Source organism: Haliaeetus albicilla, chromosome 1 (genome assembly GCF_947461875.1).
Source record: "Haliaeetus albicilla chromosome 1, bHalAlb1.1, whole genome shotgun sequence".
Taxonomy (NCBI): Eukaryota; Metazoa; Chordata; class Aves; order Accipitriformes; family Accipitridae; genus Haliaeetus; species Haliaeetus albicilla.
The window spans coordinates 78,149,548-78,168,317 of NC_091483.1; the positions used below are offsets into that span (position 1 = coordinate 78,149,548).

The 18,770-nt window shown below is 41.5% G+C and overlaps 2 long non-coding RNA genes across 2 annotated transcripts; both read left to right on the forward strand.

Moving 5' to 3' along the window:
* Positions 1-528: 528 nt before the first annotated feature.
* LOC138686184 (uncharacterized) lies at positions 529-6,223 on the forward strand. The gene is made up of 3 exons (XR_011325543.1): positions 529-2,261; positions 3,634-3,707; positions 4,476-6,223. It is a non-coding gene; the product is annotated as an uncharacterized lncRNA (long non-coding RNA).
* Positions 6,224-11,105: 4,882 nt separating this feature from the next.
* On the forward strand, positions 11,106-14,640 carry LOC138687670 (uncharacterized). Its single transcript, XR_011326784.1, has 2 exons — positions 11,106-11,209; positions 14,408-14,640. It is a non-coding gene; the product is annotated as an uncharacterized lncRNA (long non-coding RNA).
* Positions 14,641-18,770: the final 4,130 nt, after the last annotated feature.

Here is an 18,770-nt window from a genome sequence, read left to right on the forward strand (position 1 = left end):
TACAGTAATTTGCTAAATGTCATTGCTCTTACCCAGGTCTCATTCTACAGAGCCCTGGCATGCTGCGGTCCTGCTAAAATGCTGTCTGTCTTTCCCCTCGCACTCATGTGAGTGTTTGCTCTGTCATGAGATCTTCCAAATACTGGATGTTTGATAGGCCAGTTAGCTGCCTGAATAAATATTTTCACTTTCTTTTAGTCAATGCTAGAGCCAAAATTTCAACTGAAAATAGCTTGGGGTAAGTATTGCTGTGTTAAAATTAATTTTATAATACATTCTGTTCATGGAATCATTGATTAGTGTTCCTATGCTTGCTTTTAAAGTGCAGTATACAATATTGCAGAGAAGTAATATTTTTAACACTAGAAGTATTACATTTTAGTTGTCTATTTTTGGAAGGCTATCCTAAACTGTCTGTGGAAAAGTAAAGCAAAACGTTCTGGCTCAAAAACAGTGATGCATGTCTATTTCTAACAGAGATCCGATTGTTTGACTTAAATGGCTGATTGCAGTTACTATCTACTTTTTCAGCAGCCGAAAGAGGTTTTAAACGAAAAAAAATAGAATGGACTCTACCAGCTGCGGATTTAAGGAAAACATTTTAAAAGCTCAATAAGAGTTTTAAAAATAAATAACAAAAAGGTAAGATCCTAGTTCGGATGGTGAGCTATTTTTTACTTTATTTGATATAAGAACTCAACATGGATCTTTTTGAAATATGGTTCTTATTACCATTTGGATAGAGTACATTTCCTTTTCTTGATTCAATCATGAAAAAATTCCACTTACAGATAGTCCATACATTAGTGCAGCCTCTTTCACACATTACTACATCATAATAGAGTTGGCTGCACTTGCTTCAAACAGGTCCACTCTGCCCATATGGCCTGGCTTTATTATTTCTTGCTCCCATCTGTTTTAAGTTATCTTCTTTGGGCTACGTTTTTTTCTAAGAGATGCTCTTCAGCTACATCCAGAAAGGCTATTTCTGAGAGAAAATGTGAACAACAGGGGACTTTTACACTCTCACATCTGTGCAAGGTTCATTGAAGTCGGTGGAGCCTACGGTGTAGATTTTGGCTCTGCAGAGTCTATTAAACCCCATTTTGCCTGCAGGGTCTAAGTTTGCATTACAAAACCCTAGAGGCCTGGTTTTGAAATCCTTGATTCATGTGAATATTCCTGCTGGAGAGCAGCGTCTTGCAAAAAGATGTCCTCTTCATTTTCCCGTTCACCTCTTTCCCTCCTCCTCTCTCCCCGCCGGGTGGGTCGGTGAGGACTGACCACATCCTCCATGCTGGAGAAGTAAAGCAACAGCCCCTGCCCCAAGGCTTTTCCACCCTTAGAAGACAAGTTAAAAGGTCAAAACCTAGAGCAGATTTCTACAGCGGCTCACAAGACCTTCTCCTACCATCCAGCCTCGCTCCACGCTCACTAGGTGGCCAGACCATCAAAGTCACTTCCTTGTTAGGAAGTCCATAATCTTCCCCTTTCTTGTTCTCTCCTGAAACTCTATGTTCCCGACATAGTGATGCCATTTGACATTACTGATCCCTCCTAAACACCTGCTATGAAATGCATCAAATCTTTTCTTGTCGGCTTGCGTAATGCCCCAGGTCTTTGCAGCATCGAGCAAAACTGATACCACACAGCTGTCGTAGAGTCTTATTTTTTGTTTTGCGGACATGTCACTACCCCAGACTTTTGCCCTTGAATTTACTTACATTGATCTTCACCTTATACTGGTCAAGCTTAAAATGACATCCGACAAAATCCAGGCAGAGTGGTCCAGAGCACTGGGAATGGGAATAATACAAAAACATGAACGCTGCCATGACTGCGATTGACCTCAAAGAGGAAGGACAAAGCCAGTATTTCTTTTCCTCAGTAGACCCAGAGCCATTAATTGATCAAAAGCTTTGATGTTTGTTTCTACTGAAAGTTTCAATTTTTAGGATTTTTTTTTTAAGGTGATCACCGGCCTTTGGGCTCACCAAAGAGGAGCCAAAGGATTGTGTAATTCTTGTTAATAGCTGAACATACTGTATTTATGAATCCCCCTAGAAAAGAGGGACAGAAGGCAGTGGATCTTAAATAATGTATTAAATACGAAGGATGGGTTTTCTTTTTCAGAAGGGAAAACTTGTGATATTACTGAATTTATTGATGAAGTTCTGCACCAAAATTTAAACAGAAAATAACATAGAGGAAAAAAAATGGAAGTAAAAGCTCTGTGCATAATTGTTTTCATGTGTCCAAAGGTAGGTAACACTATTTATCACAATTTTTAAAATACCTTCTGACTTTTTTTAAGTTACATGGAAAATGTAAAACAAAACAGACACAGCTTGATCCTGTTGCTTTTTAAATTAATCTTTCCTGATTCGTTTCATCTTCTGTTAAAACTTTCTTTGTCTGTGCCAGTGTGGTAGAATAGAAAAGTGTGTGTGTATATTTCCACAATATGGAAATAAATTGAAATAAATTTTAGAAAAATTTCTGAAAAAGGCTAGAGCTGTGCAGAATGTATTTTTCTTATATACAAATTCCAGGAAACGTCCACACGGTGTACAATCAGACTATGCCAGCCCATGTAGAACACTGCAGATATTCAGTAAAGGTAACATTATGTCAGGAAATAAAGAAAAGTTTCTTCCTAGAATTACAGAATTTTATGAAAAAAAATTAATGCTGTATGACTTAGACATAAAAGCATATAGTAAGCATAGGACATTAAAAAAAATTAACCTATTCTCCAGTATTGAAGAGGACATTAATAATATGAATAATATATGTAAAAATGTATTTTGAACAATAATATCTAAAGTAACTACAATTATATAGTTACTTTAGAATACACATATATAATACATATAATTATCATATTATATTTTATTATTGTAATAATAACGTTATTTAAATAATGTTCTTGAAAATAACTAATGAAACAAATATATAAAAATAATTTTCACTTAATTTTTATGTTTCTATATTACTAATTGTTAATTATAATATTTTTACATAGTACAATTTTATAACTGTATACATTATATATAATATTATTATATATTACATGTAGGAATAAACTATTTACAGTTTGCAATGCCACCTTTCTGGCAATTAACATAAGACTGTATAAAACTCTGGTGTATTTTAATTTTTTTCCTGCTTATTAAAAGTCATGTGAACATAAAACTACCCTGTATCAGATTGATTCTACCTGTAATTTTGTATTTTTCATCTAACGTTTATTAACTTAGACCAGGCTCACATTTTATAAGAATCCTGAAATATTTTTATCTTCAAAAGGAATAAAGTTAGCATGCAAATAAGGCACAAATCAATTGCTGCATTCAACAGTTCAACATGTGAACCTTTGCTATGACCATTTTTTACATTGCTTGTGCTAAATATTGCAGTTATTGTTTACATATCTAAATAAATATAAATATAAAAATACAATTAAAACATCAGTGTGTCATTAAAAAGCACATTTGAGAAGCTATTCCTTAATTGCAAGATAATTAAACAAACGTAAGTTGAAAAGAATTCCAGTTGGATATACAAAACTTCTGTAAAGCAAAGATTTCTATTCACAGGAACAGATATTGTAACTTTTTGGCTTGCTTCTAGATTTTGGTCCTGATGAAGACAGGAGAAATAATACACTCATCATGACTGTTGGAACAAAATCTGTCCATAAGCAGGTATCACAATAGTTCTTGTATTTTTTTGTGCTGGAGAGCAGTTTTTGCCATCCAAGATTCAAAAGATTTATTCTTTTGAAATTAATAACAAAAATCTTCTTGATCAGAATTTTAAAAAATTTGTTCATACATTTGAGTTGCAGTTTTAAATGAGAATGATTTAGGGGGCAAATCTTAATTTCAGTGCAACTAATAATATGAGTAACCACTACCACAACTCTGATTTGCAAGTAAGTACACATCCTTTCTCTATGAAAAATTTATTTTTTTATAAAAATGACATTACTTTTTAGTCTACCAGGTTTTCTTTACAAAACGGGACTCTGTCAATTAGATACTTAAATCCTACTTCAGCTGAATTTGCTTTGAACCCAACAGTAGCACCGTAATGAGAAAGAATATTTTAAAAGCTTTAAAACATGGACTGGACGCTGTACAGAACGTGCCCTTTAATAGGAACAGTGACATAAGATAGAGGTGCCTTTCAACTGTCTTTTTTTTTGCCAAGACCATGTCAAATGAACTAAAAAGAGGCCAGTTGACAATGAGCCTGTGTGTGTCTGAAGTCATTATTTCTGAGCAATGAGGTAACAAATTCTGAGCAGCACAGTTACCTCTGTAAAGAGCAATAAAACAGAGGTGATTTTAACTAGAGCATTAATAACGTGCAATGTGATCTTTCTTCACTGTAAATAATGAGGGCTGGGTTCTTTTATTCCCTCTGCCTTGTTTGTTTGTTTGTTTTTTTGTGTTTTTTTTTAATTTCAGGACTGTTTGAATGTGGCCAAATGGAGCAGCACATCCCAGCCCAGATGCCATTACTGGTTGCAAACCTCCCTTAGCTTGGAAAGAGGTCCTGGCATCTGACAGGGTTGAGGACTAGCTTAACCTTGGTAGAAAAGGCTACAGATAAAGGAGGTGAATCCCACCCCAAAAGCTGGGAACAGCAGAGTGAAGGTGACACAGAGGGTCTCTGGAAAGACCCCTCAGTCTCCAGCTCTGGAGGATGACTGAGCTGAAATAACTGTTCCACCAGTGAGATGAAGATGTTGGACCTGTGAACATGAGGCTCCATGAGCCTTAGCATGGGCAGACCCGACCGTCTACCAGGCAAACTTGGATTTTTTGCAGAAATGAGTAAGGAAACACACAGACACTGTGCCCAGGCTGAAAAATGTGATCCAGAATAACACTAAAAGAGTACCTCTGGGCAGGGAACACGATGTTGTCCAGCTGAATTGTTTCCCAGGGCACAGGCAGTATGGGCAGAGGTCCTCTGTAGAGGCTGATGACCCCAAAGCTGGTTAGCTGAATCACTGCCCACCTCCTTGTGTGATGCCCTGCCAGCTTTGATCTCCAGAGCCGATAGCCCCCCTGGCTGAGCAGCTGCTCGCAGGGAATTTTCCAAGAGGGCTCTTGTCTCCGTGCTCATTAGCCCTTCTGAGCTCATTAGCCCCTCTTGGCCCAAAGCAGCCAAGCCCCAGTGACATTTACTGCTAGACGGAAGACCCACCCATTACGTGGCCCGTCTAGTGAAGGATGAGTTTAAGGAACTCATGGCATAATATAGCTGTGTGTTGACTTTGGGTAGCCAGCTGGAGTCATTTGGGGAATAATGCCATGTGTATTAATGACAACTTTGTACTTTGCACAAGAAGTGAGCTAGAGGCAGATAAATGGGGGAGTCAGCTATGACGCCAAAAGAAAAACTCAGGTCCCAACATTGTTTTTTTTCCACGAGTAACACCAGAGCATGTGTTCAGGCAGGTGTCACCCACGAAAGCAAAATACAAAGTTTCCCTATCTTTCAAACTGCTAAACCTTTATCTTCTCTCTATCTCTAATAGAAATATAGGGGGGTTTATGTATTTACTTGTGGGGCCCATAGGGAGCTACTACGAAATGTCCCCCCCAAGGTGAGCATGGCGGATGGATTGCAAAGAAACACAGTAACAACTGGTCCTAAGCTATGGTGGCAGAAGGAAGGTCAATGAAAATTTAATGGGAGTAAATGGAACAGAAATTGTCACTGCACAAAAAAATGCCATCAAAATAACGCAGCCTAGTACACCTTCACTCACAGCTAGATCACGGATTAACTACACGGGTATATAGAGCTCCAGCTCAGGATACAAACTCTCCTTTCCCTATTTGGGATCCCATAACCCTGTATCCACCAGTGCCCTCTCCCTGTGCTAAAGACGTTGGCAAGAGCTGAACCTTGGCAGTACTCCACTCCAGAAATCACATGGGACTGGGACTGAGAGAGGGACAGAAATTGGCTACTGTCCTGGACTGAGAAGAAAGCTCCGAGGTCTGAAGGAGCAGATTTGGTGGGATTGCTCTTAAATGCAAGAGACATCAGGGTCAGCAGGGGGGTCTCTGGAGGCAACATGGAGCAATTATGCTCTGTGAGTTCTGCCCTGCAGAGCTTACTCAGGTGGACAGACTCATTAACAACAATTAACATCCCATTTCCAGGCAAGGCTTGTAAAAGTACAAGTGTAATCACTGACTCAAAGCTGAAGTAACATTTAAAAGTCAGTTTTACTGCATGTCCAAGTCAAACAAACCAGATCTGAGTTTCTGCAGACACTCAGTAGTCTCATGTGCTGTTTCTGGGCAACAGGGAGCTGTTATACAAACAGCCTTGCTACAGCTCCAGCGGGCTGAAACCGTGCTTTATTCAAACCATTTCTGAATGGTGCCTAATTGCATTCTGCCTCCCTGCTTATTTATTATTTTGCATTAGGTGACCTTGTTACCAGTGCAGCTTTGCATGGGGAACATCAAAGGGAGGTTCAGGAGTTATCAGAGCTTTCTTATCTTGTAGCCAGCGTGATTTCCTAATAGCACACATCTGCCTTGCATTTTGTGAATTTTAGCACGTTGAAATCATTGTGGCTCAGAAAAGATTTCTGGAGCCTGTTTGGTTGGTGTACACTCAAATCACTGCTGCTTCATGTCCTGGTCCTCCAAACGCTCAAGTACTTGAGTTACTTTGCACATTTGAGCCGTCCCATTGACCCAGTGGGAATATCTGAGTGGGTAAGTGTCTGCAAGATCCAGACCCTAAATCTGAAGTGAGGCTGAAAAGCACAGGCGAAAAGGGGTCAGAGAAAAGGAAAGACATGATAAAAACACACTAAGTAGTGAACACCCTCGGGCTATTTAACTTCCCATAATAAACCAATAAGGAACTCCTTGTAGCACACGTACAATAACAAACTGAGAAATGATAGACGAAATATTAGCTTTTAATCAAGTCACATAATTCTCTCTTGATCACAAAAAGTAATTCATGCTGGAAATTAATCAAAAATGCAACAAGGGAACTATTGTACTTCTTCCTAGCTGTGGAAGAATGATACATGCGTTGGGTGATTATGCAAGGAAACAAATATAGTGATAATGATGGGACAACTCCTCAGCACAGATTGGAAGACGTTGCTAAATTGACTGACACTGATTTTAGACACTGGCTAACACATATTACAGGTTAAAAATGAAACATCATGAAGTTTGGTTGCTGGATGGGGGAGAAGAGTGGCAGCTGAGACAAAGAAGTTTGTACACTTTAGGCTGAAAAGTAGTTCGGGGCAGGGATTTGTGTTGTGATATATTTCTACACCACCCCTGCATCCTGTTACCAAAATGTATTACTAAGCCAGAAAAAGCTGGTTTAAAAAAAAAAAAAGTAACCAATTTTTTGTAAATAATAGTGTTGAAGACCTGCGTGATTGGGAGTACCATTGCTCGTGCAGGGTTTAAACTGAGTTACCAGGATTAGAGACACAGCAAAATAAGCCCTTCCATTACCTTGGACAGCCTGACACGAGATGCAAGGGTGACTTGCTCTTGACCTGCTGGTCTCGGTTTTGGCGTCATGCCCTGATTTGAGTAAATGTGACTCACTAATATTGTACAAAAATACGGTTTCCTGGTTGTTGGGTGATTAACTATTTGTCCTGTTGCAATCCTTTCCGCTCACCCCCCTTCACAGTGTGGCAGTAAGGATGAACTATAAATTTGCTGGAACAACACCAGCAGCAAACCCAGCACAAGTTCCCCTGTGACTTGCGCATCCTAAAACCACAGCGTGCTGAATTTAAATTGAAAAAAAACACTTTCTCCCTCATCTCCCGAACCTTCCAAATGATTGCCGTAACAGAGCCGCTGAGGAGTTAATGATGAACGTGGCTTTGGATGGTGTCTGAGCCCCTGATGTCCCATCACATGTCAGTTTGTGGGTGCTGCCGCAGAGCCCCCCGTATTTGAGAGCCCGTCGGGCTGGAGCTGATGAGCACACCCAGAGCCACAGCTCCTGGCATTAACGAATGCAATCAGAAGCACAGCTAGACGGGAATAGAGAGAACAGAAGTGTTTCAGTGGGAAAAATGCCTGTTTGTCCCAGCTGAAATACTTTGCAGCAGCTTTCAGATTTTGACAACTGCCTGGGAAAGCGCAGGGGGAGTTTGGGGGGGACCCGACCGCTTCACCTCTCTTCTGACCCCAAAGAGTTACTGATGTATTTGTGCATAACAGCCAGAAGGAACTGACTGCAGTTTTGCATTTTTTTTTTTCCAGGAGGAGCAGTAAGCTGGGTGGCTCCATGCTCTGGGGATCACGTCTTGGATACCCCGAGGGGCTGAGCATCAAATCTTTGAGTAATCAGGGCTCGGCAGAGCCAAGCAAATTCAAATCCTTTCTCTTATTTGTTTCTGAAATGCTTGGAGGACTCCCCGTTAGCATGGATTCATGACACTGCCAGGTTTAGGTGAGAAACTGCTAGTTTCTGTGCATTAACATAGATCTTCACAGACTTTATCAACACACCCAAATATGAGCAATTCTCTCGCTATGTCTTCTTTTCTTTCCACTGTGTGAATTTTTTTAGATGCTAGGATTTTGTTTCTGAAGATCATACTGTCATTTAACTATTTAAAACTGCTACCTACCCATGTATATAAATTTCTCTCATGTATTTCCACATTGTCTGAGATACTTCATAATCTTACACTCAAATTATCAATTACTGTGCCAACACACCATCTCAGACATGACTGAGTAGCTGAAATACAGCATTTTAAAGTTAGGAGACGTAAGTGGTTTTTCCCCCGCCTCTTGAGCTCTCCTACTGCTTTATGTAAGAAGCTGGGCAACTCACTGTAACTTTTTGCACCTCTTTTTTTTAATCTGTTTTGCAGAGCTCCAGTAGTTTCTTTCTCAAAATGTTAGTGTGCAACGAAATTCATTAGCTTCCTTTTGGGTGATGAAACACAAACTATTATCACTTATTGAGCCTGGTAATCAAAGATAATTTGAACATAATGTGGCCTCAAAATTAATAGCCCTGAAACAAATAAGAATAATAGACTCTAAGGAAAATTACCAAAATAGGAGCACAGCAGGCTCCCTTTAAATGTGTCTTTAAAAATAAATTGCATACTAATAAACCTATTATTCAATGGAAAAAAGAGTATCTTTCTATGTTTATTAGATACTCTGGAAAAGCCACAGTCTTTTGTAATACTGCTTGTCACAAATCAGTTTAATGACAAGATACTGTACACTTCATCTCACATTTAAGTAAATATGTTTATTTCACGCTGGAGAGAGATTTTATTTTAACCTTAAGATTATAATTTCTTATATGCCTGTCACAGAACAACACGAGCACTGCCAGATGGAAATACATACCACTACCACCCCTGGTATGTTTAAAAATTAAGGGTTTTTTTCCTCCAGCACAGAAAAATACTTATTTATTCTGACAAAGAAGTAAAGGACAGCGATCAGGGACACTAAAGTTAACTGCTGCCTGAAGTCATAAACATCTGGTGGCTATTTTAATTGCATTGTGAACTAACCACAAAATCCTCCGCTAAAAGAATAGAAATATTTCCCCTGTGCAATATTGTCTTTTAGAATTCCTCTCTTCTGAATCAATGTCAGACGTGATTACAGCACAATGAAGTCTGTGTTTTCATGCCTGCATCTTCTTGAAAATGCCACGTACCCTTACTACAATTACAGTGTTACTCCAAGATTCGCATACGGAAGAATTATTTAGGTTATTGCTGCAAACACTGACTTAAAGATAAAACATAACGCTTACATCATTGTCATTTTTTTTTGCAAGTAAGTTAGATAGATTAGTATATCTGTATACAAATACCGAACAATAGAAAGCACACGGATAATCACACAAGTGCACAACTTTGCGTATATAAAAATGTGTGTGTATACACATACACACACACACACACACAAACATACAGATATTCATACATATATATACATATACATGTCTATATAGGATGCATTTTGTAAGTAGTAATACAACCTACCTAAATGTGAATAGAAATTGTTGTTAATAAAATACTTGCATGAGTTGTACAAGGACCTTCTAAATGTCTGTGCTTCCTGGGGAGACCAAATGACCTCTTTTTTACAGATACCAAGATCAAAGCTCTTGGTTTAGATACTCCAGCTGTCTCTCTCGTTGGCATTTGACATGCAACCCAGTCCATTTAAAATCAGGGGGCATGTAAACATTTTAACCCTTGGCAGCAGTATCTGAGAAAGATGCTAGCAATAAATGGTCATAACTGCCTGGGCCAAATCACATTTACTGTCCTTCCTTTGAAGTCCATGCAGGCACCGTACCCTATGGTTTTGACAAAGAGCCAAGTCCAAAAAAAGGATGTAGGCTCTCCAAGCTGGCCGGATGTGGACTTTGGGATGCAGAGTGGCTCCGTGCAGCTGAACCGTTGCCTCCAAACTCGCCGCAGGCCTCCCTGCCTGACCTTGGAGGGTCTTTGCCCACAGCTCTGCTTCGGTGCGCTGCCGGCATCGCCCCAGCGCTCAAGTGGGGCCCTTTTTTTTTGCCTAAGCAGAAGGGCACCTTCATCCCTTGCGAAACCTCCTTTGGTGCACGGGTAACACATGTGCTGACAGGATTAGACCCTGCACTTAACACAGTCACAGTTATCTTCTTTTTTTTTAAATCACTGCCACAGGAGGGTGCCATTTTTCTGTTTAAGCCCCAGTTGGTTGGGTCCCTTGCTCAGAACAGTCATAGGGTTCAAATCCTTCTTGAGATCCGTCATGTCCCAGAAGAGAAGGAGATGATGGATGTGAGCCCAGGAGAGGTGTCCTCACATGCCCACAGCCTTTCTCCCAAAGTCAGTCCGGGTCCCTAGGGACGGGCGAGCAAACAACATCAAAAAGGTCCTCTGGGTAAAAGCACTTCTTCTGGAGAGGACTTCTGGTCCTCACTGCCAGGTTGATTTCTGTCACATTTTTGGAAGAGAGACAGCAATGGAAAACCAGCACCATTCTCTTCTGGAGCCACGCTCTAAAAAGAGTGAATCTCTCTCTCTCTCTCTTTCCAGTCTTTGAAGAAGCAATGATGAACCCCATCCCATTTGACTCCTGAAGCTACCTGTCTCCAGCACCAGGTACCCATGGTCTGGAGAAAGGATGAGCTACACACCCAGGTAAAATATGTGCCATTGGCTTTTGTGTGGTCTGAATGCCATTCTCCTCATGCAGGGAGCCCAGCCACTTAAGCCAGCTTCATTTTGGGTTCGGGTGCTTAAATACTTTTACTCTTAAAATGCCAAAGTGCCCCAGGGCACCTACGCACAAGCCAGCTGTGGTGCAAAGGCAGTAAGACAGGCTGATGCGCCATCAGTTACCAGAGGAGCAGAGCAGACCTGTGGCACAGCTGCCTCATAAGGTGATGCAGAACTTGTTCAACACCAGGTGATGCTTGTGAGGAAGAGGAGGAGGGCACTGCAGACCGGGGTACATCCTTCCCAGAGAGACCCTCATTGTAAGGCGGGTGCTGCAAAGCCAACTGTGATGGTTATTGCCTGGCAGTGGAGCGGGGAAGTGTGTACATGGATGAGGTGACAGGAGCTGGTGCTCAAGGGGAGACCTGAGGACCCATTTCTTTCTTGGAGAACAGTTGATGTAGTCAGCTGAAATGGCAGAGATAATCCTGGTGGCAGAACCCCAGGAATTTCCCTTCTCCAACCACAAAACAGTTTCTGCTGCGCTCACCCATGTGCTTGGCTTCAGCAAACAGGTGAGTTTCAGGCACGTCCCCCTCTTTGCTCCTCCTGGTGCCATTTTCCTTCTGGACAGCCACTTCCATGAAGGATTTGTCTCCCCCATGCCTGGACAGGGAAAAACCCAGTTAGACATCTACCCCGGTGCTGTGACCTCCCCTCTCGCCTGTCCGTGGGTAGCAGGGAGGCATCTTCATGAGCATCCCTGTGCCTGAGTCCTGCTCTCTATGGGCAAACGTAGCTAAACACAGACATTTTATGGAGCAATCCCTGAGTCCCAGACCAAATAATGCCAGCTGGTTTGCACCCATGCTGCTCTCCTTCCCGATCTTACCCTAAGGGATTCATCCAAGGTGGAAGTTGCTTCAGCTCTGTGTGTGGCTCCCCATGGCATGCTCACAACCGCTCAGGCCGTGATGGCTTCTCCATTATTGAACTCACGAGTACTCAAAACTACACTCAGAGATGAATTGGTAATATTTAATTCAAATTGACTTCAATTGACTTTCAGCACATTTGAGTATTTAAAGGCAATGGCAGTCACTACCAACTGCAAATAAATCTATTAATGGCATTCTAAGCACTGGAGAAAGAATTTGCATTCAACATCTATTGTCAGTAACCATGCGAGTATTTTATACCAACAAAGATCTCAGCAAACATGATCTAAGGAGGTCATTGAAAGGGGAAGTTATAAAATAATGCTAAACTCTGAAGTTTTTTTTCCCATTATTCTTTCTTATAGAACTGCAGCTATTAAAGTGTCTTGTTAAATATGTGGCTTTTAAATAAATGCCCACTAACACAAAATTTACTGTGTCTTAATATTCTTTTAAAAGTTATGCTTGCACAAAGAGATAAAACAGTCTAACTACACCATTTCAGAGTTTAAACAAATACACTTTAAGCTCTAGTGGCAAGATTTGGTTCTTGTTAACTGACTGTAATTGTATCAGTGCATTTTTTTCCACTTCCAGATGATGTTACAAAAAAACATCAGGGAAGGATTTCCTGATAGTGCAAGTGTAGGTGGAAATATTAAAAGAAACACTGTGCTGAACTTCTGTAATTAATACAGAGCTGACTACAGGTGTTTATAGTCAAGAAATTGAAAAAATCAACATAACTTCTTTGACATTGGTGCTGTTCGAGAATTGCTACCTAACCAGAAAGACTGAAACCTGGATTCCAAGCATACCAATCCTGCACTTCGCTATCAATTGCTGATATGGATCACTGGTCACAGCTCTAATTGACTGATTACACAAAAGCACTTTGCAAAATCAAGACTAAGCCTCTACAATGTATGAGCTGCAGTTCCTAGTGACTGGCTCCAATGGAGCTTCAAAGTTTGCATAGAGTCACCAAAATTGAATTTTCTGATTTAAAAGCAAAACTCCAGGGATTTGTCCTGTGCATTTACGGAGTCTGAAGGAATAATGAATAGAACTGGAACAGCCAGATGAAATATTAATTTCCAGGGTATAAATTGAACAGCAGTTTTTAAAAACATTTTGTGTCTGGTTTCAAGTGAAAAAAGGATTTAGATCAGAATTGGTGTTAAGGTTGAATATCAGCTTTTGATTTGCCGATAGCAAAATTCAGATGAATTTCAGGAAAAAACGATAGCACAAACTAGCACGCCTCTGGAATATGATTTCATTGATGAGGCTGTGAGCTTGTTTTCCTTTTACCTATTTCAAAACTAATTAAATTAACTGGTACCGCGTCTACCTATTTACACTGTAATCTCAAATCTAATTCTGCTGATGGCCTTGAGACATCTTTTCATCTGTTACCTTGAAAATGGGAAGAAACGCAGAGGCAGAGAAAGGAAAGCGTAATCAAAATTCCTGGTAGTAACTGAAGATCTGAATATCAAACTGCTTCGTTGTCACAATTACTTAGAAACAAGCCATCTCACTTTCCGTTTGTGCTATGATCTCACATGGCAAATGCTGGAATATCAGATCAGGAGTGCAGAATTTATGTAATAAATTAGTCACATCAAGCTTAATCAGATTTTGTGTTCTATTTTTGCAGCACCACACTACCCATTTCATGAAGGCTAGGGTAGGTTTAAAAAGACCCTCAGAGTTTTCATGGACATTTCAGCAGCCCAAGAACAGAAGCCATTATACCATTGCAACCTAATAAATTCTACCAAACCGGTGGGTTTTTCTTCTTCTTTTGAAATTCAGAGAGGAGATAAATGAGTTAAAATAACAAGGAGGAAAATTACCTTCCTGTAAATCTTTGCCGACTTCTAGTTTATGGAAAAAGACAAACATAATTTGGGACAGCAGATTTGTATTAAAATGTGACCCTTTACAACTGGAATGTCCATAATGGGTGGCAGTTGAAAGATCTGTTTTATAACCCCGTCACTTCTTTAACAGCCTCGCATGCAATAATTTTTGCATTCAATTTCCTGTACATGTGTACGAGAGCTTGCCCAAGGGAATGGGGTTCCCCTACAATCCTCCTTCTTTTCCTAAGCATTTGCAATTTCTAGCCACTGGAGGGAAAAAAGGAAGAAAAAAAAAATCCCATTAAAAAAACCCACAATAACACTTACTGTATTTATGAAGCAGTGAACAAGTTTGCATTCTTTGCTTCCAGGGGAATGGAAAAGGTCATGGCCTGATCCCACCAGGCTGTGCCACAACCCTGCCAGCTGGAGGACAAGCCCTCACCGGGGAGACCAAAGCTGTCAGATCCGGATGCGAAATGCTGTATTCCCCTTCCATCTCTTCCAGTTGAGAATGGAAGAGGAAGGGGAAGGAGAAGGAGAAGAGTTAAACTCAGCCTTGCAGCTAACGGGGATACTCCTGAGCCAGCTATGACAATAGAGGGTAAAGATATCCTTTAGTTTTAATATTAATCTTCTTCACAGTAGTCCTGGACTGTCATGGCACACACTGTATAACTTATATTATTTGGCATGGGAAATCATAAGGAAATCCTTTACTTAACAATGGAAAGTGTTTTCAGCCTATTTGATAACTGACATTTCCTTGTCTATTGTTGTTGGGTTTGATGCGGGAACTGCTGGAGGGAATCGGTAGCCCAGGCAATGCCCAGAGGACTGACTAGACAACTGATTAATCTCCTTTGGCTGTGTAGTTCATTCAGAGTAATAAAAATAAATCAGCTATTGAACTACATATGGAAATTTTATACACTCGGTTATCTCTGCTAACTAATGCTCCGGGCTTTTGGAGCTGGCTTTGGGCAGATAAGGAGCCTTAGTGCTTTCAGGAAAACCATTTATGCCCAGTGCTAGGCACGAGCATTATCCTCACCAGCACTGGGGCTTTGAAGGGACGTGTCACGCAGTGCTTGTGGACTTGAGGTCATCTATCTTGCGGTGGATGATAGTACTTCCACCCAACCACTGCCAGTAGATGAAACGGTAGTCATTCCAGTTTGTGAATGTAGGTCATCTATATTTAAAGTCTGCGTGTGCATGTAGTTCCGTATCTATATGTATGAAGTCCACAATATTTAACAGCTCCTCAGCCTTAAGTGTAATACTGGTGTTAAGGCTTTGAGCTAAGACTAGATCCGTTTTTGGTTTTGTAACAAGCATCACCCTTGGTTTTGGCACAGTCACGTTCTCCTGGAGCAATTAAATGCCCATTTGTCCTTTTGGGGGTGAGGATGGTCTCCTGGATGCCTGTGCAAGGGACTTGCAGATGTAATTGGAGCACAGATGGTGTTAATAGCTCCAGAAAATTAAACACACTTTTTTTTTGCTTTTCTTCCTTTTTTTTCAACACACAATAAACATCTTAAAAATCATTTGGCCAGGCCACACTGCTCACTGTACCCAAACACAGTAAGAAATCCAACAAAGAAGTCAAGATATTAATCAATTTTTTCAATTCCTTTAAAAAACATTGAGTGATGTGGCAAAATAAACTCCCATCTGGATAATTTTTGTTGACACAGTAGCGTACATCACCTAGAGAAGCTGCCTTCTTTGATTTGTTTCATCCAGCAATGAGGTAAATGGGTCTTAGCTGTCTGGCTACATTATCAGCAAGACCATTAGCATGGCTGCTGTGCCATTTATCTCCTGTGCTTCCTGACACGTCCTTCGTCCTGCTGTCACAACAGATATTTCTGCAGCTGGAGACGCTCTGCAGTGAGCATAGCAGCCCAAAGCAGGTACATTTACAGCAAGGGGGAACCGGGAAACATAGCACATCCTGAAAAAAAAAGGTCGTTGTTTCACCTTTACCTCCTGGGAAGGCAAGAGCGTGCTCACAGCACCCTTTATATCACAGAAACTGCTTCTGCATGCGGGAAGGGCATTGCTCAAACACCCCTCATCAGTGTAAGCCAGAAGATGGGGAGCAGTATTGTGCATGAAATGCTTTTTATTTTTTCAGAAAAAGGAGCAAGCCTTGCTGTGTTCTACATTTCTCAAAATACCCTCAAGGATAAAGAGTCTCCAGACACCTCCACCAGGACCAGGGAACCAACACAACACATTTGGCAGCTGTAAAACCACACAAGAGTCTTCCAGCTGGCCAATCACAGAATCACAAACTGGTTGAGGTTGGAAAGGACCTCAGTAGATCATCTTGTCCAACTGCCCTGCTCAAGCAGGGCCACCTAGACCCAGTTGCCCAGGACTGTGTCCAGATGGCTTTTGAATATCTCCAAGGATAGAGACTCTACAACCTCCCTGGGCAACCTGTGCCAGTGCTCGGTCACCCTTATAGTAAAAAAGTGTTTCCTGATATTCAGAGGAACCCTCCTGTGTTTCAGTTTGTGCCCACTGCCTCTTGTCCTGTCACTGGGCACGGCTAAAATGAGCCTGGCTCTGTCTTCTTTGCATTCTCCCTTCAGGTATTTACATACATTGATAAGATCCCCCTGAGTCTTCTTCAGGCTGAACAGTCCCAACTCTCTCAGCCTTTCCTCATAGGAGAGATGCTCCAGTCCCTTAAGGATCTTCATGGCCCTTCACTGGACTATCTCCAGTACGCGCATGTCTCTCTTGTACTGGGGAACCCAGAGCTGGACCCAGTACGCCAGGTGTGGCCTCACCAGTGCTGAGTAGAAGGAAGGACCACCTCCCTCAACCTGCTGGCAACACTCCTCCTGATGCAGCCCAGGATACCATTAGCCTTCTTTTCAGCAAGGGAACATCACTGGCTCATGTTCAACTTAGTGTCCACCAGCACCTCCAGGTCATTTTTGGCCAAGTTGCTTTCTGGAAGGGGGGCTCCCAGCATGTACTGGTGCCTGGGTTTGTTCCTCTCCAGGGGCAGGATTTTGCACTTTGTTGAACTTCATGAGGTTCCTGCTGGCCAATTTCTCCAGCCTGTTGAGGTCCCTCTGGATGGCAGTACAACCTTCTGGCAAACTTGCTGAGGGCGCACACTGCCCCATCATCCAGATCATTAATGAAGATGTTAAATAGGACTGCACCCAGTATTGGCCCTCGGGGTACACCGCTAGTTACTGTCTTCCATCTAGACTTTGTGCCACTGATCACCACTCTCTGAGTCCAGTTCAGCCAGTTTTCAATCCTTTCAGTCCTTTTAATACCCATTAGCTGCCTTCATCAGTGTTCAAAGTCTTAGAACGCAAGAATTGCCTACTAAGATAACCCTCAAAAACCGCAAATCTTGTGTTTGACAATTGAAGAGTGCAGATGTTTTATGGCCTCTTCTGAAGTGCCTGAAAGGTCTTTCTGCTCTGCCCTGCTGTGTGATGCAGATGAGGCGCTGGACACATCATGCAACCAGATGGACTTGTTACAGAGAAAGGGACCTCAGCTGCCTCTCAGTGGCATGGCATCCTGCCCTGATAGTCATCACTGTGGCAAGGAGAGGGAAAAGAACCACTCAGCTCTTCTAGGGGAGAAGGCATGCCAAAAGGAGCAGAATTAAAGTGATTTTAACCAGCTTGTTATCCTGGTAGCGCAGCAGCCTTTAAGAACAAGATGGGCCTTTCTTTTCTTTCTTTATACAGGATTTCATTTACTGCACTGCAATAATGGAGAAGCTCAAGAATGCCAAAAACGTCTCTCTTCACCTCTGTCCATAACACTTGCAAGCTGTCAGTCCATATCGCTTGCAAGCTGTCAGTCCCCCTGCTATGAGCTGTTTTTTCTTGTCAAGGACAGTGCTGACCACTCCTGCTGGCTAAAGAACAGCAGTACTTGGTGCCAGAGGTAAGCCTGCAACTGGACTAGTTACAGCTGTTGAGCCTTCACCCCAAAAATCTACCTTTGCAGAGCCCCTGGCACACAGCATGCATCCCTCCATGCCGCCCTCTCCGTACCATTGCAGAGGTCTGCATTTCTGTGGTGGTTTCAATGCAGTCAGTGTTAGTCCTTTGTGTTATTGGGCTCAGCACCATCCAAACCCCCCAAAAGTACTGACAGCAGCCTAGAATCCAAACCTGGGCAAGACAGACTTTTTTTTTTTGCCATTTTTTTTTTTCCCTATCTAAAATGTGCTAATTGAAAGCTGCATTCAGATGATCAACACTCAAATTTCACAGGATGGCCATGTGTAGGTGGTACATTAGCACAAGTGGATGCTGTCTCACCACCAGATCAGGAGCCACCAAACCGCAGTGTTGCTGGCGTGAGGCTGCCATTGCATGAAGATTCAGCTGCTGTCTCCATAGTTTGCACAATCACGGGTTAGAGTGCACAGATTTTTTATGCAACCGTAGGGATAGAAAATGTTAAGGTCATAACTGCCAACTTTATGTCACCAGTCAGGTGGTTTAGCACTGATAGTGATTGGACATGTATTTACCAGGCAGGTTCCTGAACAAAACAAGGCTAGCTTTTTAATGATTAAAAAAAAATAAATTAACAAAGCAGCTTGATAAATGTTTTTATTCCTGACTTAAAACCTGGAGCCTGAGAACTACAAATACATTGAGGAGTCTAGGTCCTGTTTAGGAAAGCAGCAGGGATTAAAATGCCTGAGTAAGTGACAGGCACTAAGCA